Consider the following 8,782-nt stretch of genomic DNA (forward strand, 5'->3'; position numbering starts at 1 on the left):
TTTTTTAAAAGAGAACTTTATTCTTTATTAAAATGCCATGCTGGAAGTTATGAAGGACTTTTCTTGGAACACATTGGGAAAATAGAGTAGCTTTAATTTTAATAGCATGTACTGCAGAGAAAACTGAAATAAATTTATATCAAAGTCCAAGTATTAGTTCAATGTCCCATATTTGATTCCATGATCTTCATAGGAAGGTCTTCTGCAATAGAACATGCTCCTATACCACTGAGATACTTAAGGTTGCTTGATTTCCTTACCAGTACTCCACTGCAAGCTTCTGGTGCAATCCCACATGGCAAATCAGTCTTCATTGTAATAGTTCAGGACTGGCCTCAACCCCTTTTCCCTGCCCATGGCCTCTGTTGTTGGGCACTTCCTCTCACACCACAAACACCTCTTGCTGATCCAGGACCTCCTCTCTGTGAATAACTGGCTCTGCCATGGGGAGGAGCAGCCCGGCGACCTCTGGTTGGAGCAGCACCCCTTGCTCCTCTACCACCCCTTCCTCTAGCTCCAACTTGAAAATCTTCATAACCATAGTATGGCTCTTCATATCCGCCACAATAGTTATGGTAATAACCATAATAATCTAGAGGATATCCATAACCACCTCTACCTCCATGACCTCGACTTCTTGTTGGAGGGGGCATGTGAGGCTGACCATAATAGTAGTAATCATCATACATTTGATTTTTAGCTGCTTGCCTCTGAGCTTTGGGTTCTTTCCTTTTTTGATCTGGTGGCTTAGCAAAAACAATTTCAAAATTTTCTCCTTCTAAGTCTTTGCCATTCATTTGTTCCATTGCCTTTACAGCACCATTTCTCTCATCAGAATGAATGAATTCATAATCTTTAAGTTTCTTCACTTGTTCCAGTTTCCCAAACTGACTAAATGCTTTTTCTAAAATCTCTTCTGTTATAGTATTGGCAAGGTTGCGTACAAATAGCACTTTCACCTTTGCCATGACTTCAGACTGTGCCCACATTTCCCCAGACATTCACTTTGTCACTCATTAATCTACACCCGGCCTGAGCATCGGTTTTGTGATCTTCATATTCAAGGAAACAAAAACCTCTGTTCTTTTTCTTATCATCCTGTTGGTGGTACAGAATGACATCTGTAAGGCCCTCTTTTACTTTGCTAATTTCTTCAAGAATCTGCTCCTTTGTTTTAGTTTTGGGAACAGACACAACAAAAAGTAGTATCATTATCATTTACAACTTAGATGCAAACACCAATGTGTTTTCCAGAGCGAATTTCATGATCATTATACAGTTTAACAGCCTCATAAGCTGCTTCTTTTGTACAGAAAGTTACAAAAGCATATCATCTATTTAGACCAGTCAGGGGATTCATCATGAAGCGCAGATCCCAAATAGGTTCAACTTTTTCCAATAATGGAACAAGTTCATCTTCAAATATCTCTCTTGGAATCTTTCCCACAAATATCTCTGTGCCAACAGAGGGCTATTGTCCTGAATATACTGAATATGGAGGAGGTCCCCCATACTTCCTCTGTCCAGTGATCACATTAGGTGTGTAGTTTGTCCTTTCTAAGAGTGCCTTAATTTTTGCCTCATTTGGTCCTTTGCTAGAATCGGCCACTTTGGTCCCCTGTTTTTCTCTCTTTTTTCTCTTTTCTCTCTTTTCTCTCGTTTTCATGACTTCACATAAAAAGGCACTTTTCTTCTGAACATGTGAGAGATCACTGTCTTTAAACTGTTGAAGTACTGCCAAAGTGCTGTCTTCATTAAATTCTTTTAAAGCTTCAATAGCTCTTTCCTCTAGATCATTGTGTGCAACTAAACCTGCAACATAAATTTCATCTAGTTTTTTCAGCAACACGGGCAACGGCAGAAGTAGTATCCACGGGCTCTTCAGTACCATTCCCATGAACACGTTCAGTAGCCGTGTTTCCAGAGATCTCCCTGTTGAGCTGCCACAGGTAAATCCTCTCCACGGCTGTGGGGATTGCGTGCTCGCTGCTCCCTGTGTCCATCATGAGTGGAGCTGTTGTAAAATGGTGGCTAAAGCTCCCACCACTTAGGCTTAAAATTCTTAATTTAGAAAGGAGAGCAGTTTATGATCCAAGAACAGATAGAGAATATTATAAAAAACACGCTGAATAATTTTGATTACATTTAATTAAAAAGTTTTTGCACAAAACCCACTGCATTCAAGATGAAAAGGAATGTAGTAAGTTGGGAAACAATTTTTACAACTAGTGTTTCTGAGAAAGGACTCGTTTCTAAAATATATAGAGAACTGCATCAAATTTATAATATAGTAAGTCATTTCTCAATTGATGAATGGTCAAAGCATATGGACGAAGAAATCAAAGCCATCTATAATCATATGAAAAAATTGCTCTAAATCATTATTGATTAGAGAAATGCAAATTAAAACATCACTGAGGTATTACCTCTCACCTATCAGATTGGCCAATACGATTGGAAAATGATCAGTATTGGAGCATGTGTGGGAAAACTGGGACACAAATGCATTGTTGGTGGAGTTGTAAACTGATCCAACTTTTCTGGAGACTACTTTGGAATTATACCGAAAGGGCAATGAAAATGTGCATACCCTTTGATCCAGGAAATGCCACTACTGGGTCTATATCCTGAAGAGAGTATGAAAGGGGGATAAAAATCCCATATGTACAAAAATATTCATAGCAACTCTAATGGAGTGGCAAAGAATTGGAAATTGAGGGGATGGCCATCAATTGGGGAATGGCTGAACAAACTGTACTATATGTATAATCATGAGGGATATAATTTCAGAAAAACCTGGAAAGATTTGCATGACTTGATGCAGAGAGAAATGAGCAGAACCAGAAGAACATTATACACACTACTACGTAGGGAGATGTGATGGACTGTGATGGACTTGTCCATTTCAGCAGTTCAACAATCAAAAACAAGTTTCATTGACGTGTGATGGGAAAATACCATGGAGTTTAAATGAAGACTAAAGCTTATTATCTTCAGTTTTTGAAAGTTGTCTCATGTATCGTTTTTTTTTCTTTCTAATGTTTTCTTTCTTACATTTGGATTTGATTCTTCTCTTGCAACATGATCAATATGGATGTGTTGTTTAGCATGGTTATAAATGTAGATTGCTTTTTGTCAGGGGGAGGGAGGAGGGATAAAAATGTAAAACTCAAAACTTTGCAAAAAATGATTGGTAAAAGCTGCCATTTCATGTAGCTGTAAAAGCAAAGAAATAAAATATAATAAAAAAATTTAAAAAAGAAATTGTCTAGCCTAACTTTCTTATTTTTAATGGGAGGAAATGGAAAATTGAAACAAGAAAATAATATAATTTAAGACTAGAAGGTAAGTGGAAATAGCATCTAAATACCAAAAATTAAACATGAATATGCCAAAATTATTAGCTTGAATTGAAAGAAGAAATATAGAAGGACATTCCCAGTCCACCCTTTCTTGGACATGGGAGTTCCACAGGTGTTACACATTGTACATGGCTTTGGATTTTTTCAATGGTTTTTTCCCCTATTTAAAAAAATAATATTTGTTATATGGGAGAGGTCTCTGGAAGGGGGAAAGAAAGTATATTGTGGATGACTGTGAAGATATAAAAAACAGAAGACATTAATAAAATCTTATTAAAAATAAAAAACAAATTCCTAATCCAATTTTGAAAATTGTGTCACATCTTCTACTAATCATATCATGTTGAAAGAATATTATAGGGGGCGGCTAGGTGGCATAGTGTATAAAGCACTGGCCTTGGAGTCAGGAGTACCTGGGTTCAAATCCGGTCTCAGACACTTAATAATTACCTAGCTGTGTGGCCTTGGGCAAGCCACTTATCCCCATTTGCCTTGCAAAAAAACTAAAAAAAAGAATATTATAGTGGTGACTTCTGTTATTTGTGATTCAAATGACAATTCAAAATGATCCCTTACTATACTATGCTAGCATCAAAAGTCACCAATAGTATTCATCTTCTTTTGCACTTGTCCTTCTCAATGGAATTTGCTATGTGAGGAGAATGGCAGGTGCATAGTGGTATTAGTTCTGCAGGCATGAGTCACAGGCAGCCAACTGTGTGACAGGATGCTGTAGCCAGCCTCAGAATTAATCAGGTGGGAAAATTTCTTATTTACCAAGATGGGAATAGGTCAAAAGAATTCTATCATGCTCTTGACTTTTCCAGTGACAGGCATCTACCTGTAGCAGTCCTTAGATGGCAGGGGTACATGACATTTCTCTAAATGATGAACCAGCAATCTAATGCAGGATTTTTTTTACCTGGATTCAAGACTTAGAATAGCAGCTAATGAAATCCCAGGAGACTCTTCCTCAAACAGCAAAATTTAACTAATTATAGGTTAGGACTAGCATTTTCTTCATATATTAGCCTCAAAATCTCATCTAGAATTCTTCAACTATTCACCAATTCCATCTCTTTACAACTATCATCCCCTCCACCTCTTGATCTGAGATAAAGTCAAAGGGAGAACAACAGACTATTTCTAGAAATCAATGGAATGAGAATGAGATGACATTTTCCCAGCAGGGTCCATAGGCCAACAATAAGCCAGGGATCAGATCCCAGCCCCAGCATAAAAAGCTTGGGTCTATACTCCTTATACCCCAAGGAGCGCAGCTCAATCAAACTGAGCAAAAAAGTTAAAAGAGTGCCAACCAGAGAAAGCTACTTTGCTGATAGAGATGATAAAAATGCCACCTCAGAAGAAGAAAGTGGCAAAAAATTACCAAATGGGAAATATCAAAGTAGTCTATGAATTGGACTCAAATCCAAAACCTCATAGAAAAACTGAAAAAAACAACTTTAAAAACCGAAGAAGAAAAATGGAAAAAAGAAATGAGAGCCACACAAGAAAAACTGAATAAATCCTTTAAAAGTAAAAACAACCAACTGGATAAAGAATGTAATTCTTCAAAAAACAAAATCGACCAACTGGAAAAGGCATGCAACTCATCTAAAACTCAAATCAACCAACTAGAAAGGGAATGTAACTCAGTAAAAAGTAAAATTAATTACCTGGAAAAGGAAACAAAAAAGCTAACTGAAGAAAATAAAACCCTAAAAATTAGAATTAGAGAAATAGAAATAAATGAATCTATTAGACTATAAGATTCAATCTAACAAAGTAAAAAACATTGAAAAAATTGAATAAAGTATACCGTTTAGGAAAAACAAATGACCTGATAGGAGAGATAATCTACAAATTATTAGTCTACCAGAAAGTCTCGATCAAAAAAAGAGCCTGGAAAATATCTTTCAGGAAATTATCAGGAAAAATTGTGCAAATCTGCTAGAACAAGAAGACAAAATAACCAATGAAGGATTACAAGAACTTCTCTAGAAAGAGACCCCAGGATAAAAACTCCAAGGACTATCATAGCCAAGTTCCCGAATTTTCAAATAAAGGAGAAAATACTCCAAGCAGCAAAAAGGAAGCAATTTAAATACAAAGGGAGCACAATCAGAATTACACAGGCCTTATAAGCTTCAACATAGAAGATTCAGAGGACCTGGAATACCTTATTTCTAAGGGCAAAGGACCTTGGAATACAACCAAGAATTTATAGATGTTCAATGAAATAGAGAACTTCTAAAATTTCCAGATAAAAAGACCAGAAATGAATAGAGAATTCAATCTCCAAATACAAGACTCAAGAGGTGCATGAAAACATAAACAGAAAGGGGGAAAATAAAACAAATGCTACTCAAGAACATTGAATTGTATACAGCCCTACAAGGGAAGATTTAAAAAAGATACGATTACATGAGTTTACAAATGATCTCAAATGACATCTACTTTACTATTCAAAAATGTCATTTCTCCACTTTGGGTGGGAGAGGTCTTAACTACTCAAATAGCAGTGCTGTAAGAACTAAGAAAGATCTCCTAAGAGGGTTTGGCCATTTTTTTCTCCCAACAGCAAGTCATTTATCTTATTACCATTATTTTCTAGTTTTTAAATGCACTCCAATAATCATATTACATTTATAATGTAACAACATTCTGATTGAAAAAAGGAAGAAAAAGTTGCTTTAACATTCTCTTAGTCTTTTTAAAAAGAAATATTATCAATTAGGTGATAATAATTTAGTCAAATATCTTTCAAACTTAAAAATCATTCATTTTATTACACCGGGCATTTTCATACAAATCATAGTAGTTTATGTAGTATCTACAATTTTTCAGACTTTTTCTATATCTTGAAAGCTGCTTAAGCCTGCTTTTATTAATACTTTAAAACGTTTAATCTATATTATCTCAATTAGTTAACATTCCATGCCAGTTAGAAAATATATCTGTAAATGGGGTAACATTTTGTTCAATTATATTCCTACAAGGTCTAAACACTACAATGCTCATTCTTTTTTGCAAGGCAATGGGTTTAAATGACTTCAGTACTCATTCTTTTTATGTATTTATTTATTTTCATCCATTTGAACATGTATATTTATTTCCAAGTTACAAAGTTTCCCTCCACCCTCCCTTCCCACCACCCCTTCCCTCAGTAGGGAACAGTCAGGTTAGCATTTTACATACATATTTTGTCAAACATAATTAAAAATTAGTAATTTTTGGCATGAGGAATTAGGATTAAGGGAAAGAGATACATAAAAGATAATTTTTATAAAGTGTTCATCAGATTTGGCAGGGGTGCTTTTTTCTGCGTGTTTTGCTTTGTTTTGTTTTTCTTCCTCTGGTTGGGGATAATATAGTCTATAATCTGTCAGATATGGTTGTCCTAGCTCTCTGAACTGCTGAGAGGGGTTGCTTCCATTAAAGCTGTTCATCTCATAATGTTGATGTGTAAATTGTTCTCTTGTTTCTACTCCCTTCTCTCAGCATCAGATCCCATAAGTCATTCCATGCTTCTCTGGAGTCCAACCATTTATTGTTTCTTGTAGAACAATAATATTTCATAGTGTTCATGTGCCATAACTTGTTTAACCATTCCCCCTTTGATGGTTATCACCTCAATTTCCCATTCTTTGTCAGTACAAAAAGAGCTGCTATGAATGTTTTGGAACATGTAGGACTTTTTCCATTTTTTACAATTTCTTCTGGATATAGTCCTTGAATTAGAATTGCTGGTCAATGAGTATATGAACAGTTTTATTGCTCTTTGGGAATAGTTCCATATTGCTCTCCAGAAAGGCTGGATCCATTCACAACTCCACCAGCAATGCATCAATGTCCCAATCCTCCCACATCCTCTCCAACATTGATCATCTTCCCTTTTTCTCATCTGGGCTAATCTAATAGGTGTGAGATGATACCTCATTGTTGTTTTAATTTGCATTTCTCTAATCAGTAGTGATTTGGAGCATTTTTATATGATTATATATAGCTTTAATTTCTTCATTTGAAAACCATCTGTTCATATCCTTTGACTATTTGTCATTTGGGGAATGACTTGTGACCTTATAAATTTGATGTAATTCTCTAAAATTATGGCCATAAATTTTTTTAAATAAAATTTGAATGCTTTAAAAGTTATAAATTTAGTCAGATTAGTCACAAATTCAAACAGTCCCTCTTAGTTCAGTCAGGGTCCTTTGTAAAAGAAAATGAATTTAAGGTAAATCAAGGCTGACTCACCAATCTTGAAGAGACTTATCTCAGACTCAGAGAATTTGGGTACAGAAAGTGATGGAGTCCAAGCTTCCAGGGATGGTATCCATGGGGAAGTCGTTGGCGAAAATTTGACTCAGTGTACACTTCCTGTTTTGGGTCCCTTGCAGGGACTTGCCTAATGAGGTTGAGATCCCATCTGAGGTGCCAGTTACATGGCAATTAGAATTGTCCCACCTGGGGCAGCTAGGTGGCGTAGTGGATAAAGCACCAGCCCTGGAGTCAGGAGTACCTGGGTTCAAGTCCGTTCTCAGACACTTCATAATTACCTAGCTGTGTGGCCTTGGGCAAGCCACTAAACCCCGTTTGCCTTGCAAAAACCTAAAAAAAAAAAAAAAGAATTGTCCCACCTTCAATAAAAGAGACTTAGGCAAAGCTCTGAGCCAATAACACTTTGTTAAAGGGTCTTTGGTCCCTTCTAATAAAGTGGCCCTCAGAGATTCCTCAACATCTGAGAACCCCTCTCCTTCCAGGTTCCCGTTTTTATAGACCTTGATATCTTGTCATTCAAGAACAGTTATGTCAAATACAGTATAATTCCTTTAACATATGATGCATATGCTAAAATAAGCAAAGACAAATGTCAGTAGGATCAAGAGTTGGACGAACAAGGAATATCTCCATTGTTAGTGGCCGTAAGATGGATGGGCTACTCCAAAGGTTGGACAAGATGAGATAGTCCTGAGATACAGAAATAAATTGGAATTTTTCATGTATCTGAGTCACGCTGTCACGTTGGATTTGGTCACCAAAAGGAAAAAAAAAAAACAAAGGTGCAGGACTTCTAACTGGCTTCCTATGATTACACAAGTAATCATACAATCTCTAACTTATAGCTCTGGGACCTAATATAATCACTCCCTCTCTGAAATCATATCAAATTGATTCATACTGATTGGAATAGAGTGGGGGTCCAAATGAATTTCTCTCATTCTTGTATACTTTTATTTTCATGTTGTTTTTCATTAGATTGTAAATTTCTTTTACAGGACAACGAACTGTCTTTTACCTCTTTTTGTATCTATCCTTAGTGCTTAGTAGAGGGCCTAGCACATAGACATTGTGATTATTTATTGAATGAATATTGACTGAAAAAAATAATTAATAGCTTCAATAAAGTTGCTGGC

General features: G+C 36.1%; 1 pseudogene; it reads right to left on the reverse strand.

Moving 5' to 3' along the window:
• Positions 1-310: 310 nt before the first annotated feature.
• On the reverse strand, positions 311-2,003 carry LOC141498601 (heterogeneous nuclear ribonucleoprotein Q pseudogene; annotated as a pseudogene).
• Between the last annotated feature and the right edge of the window lie 6,779 nt (positions 2,004-8,782).

This window comes from Macrotis lagotis, chromosome X, assembly GCF_037893015.1.
Source record: "Macrotis lagotis isolate mMagLag1 chromosome X, bilby.v1.9.chrom.fasta, whole genome shotgun sequence".
Lineage (NCBI taxonomy): Eukaryota > Metazoa > Chordata > Mammalia > Peramelemorphia > Peramelidae > Macrotis > Macrotis lagotis.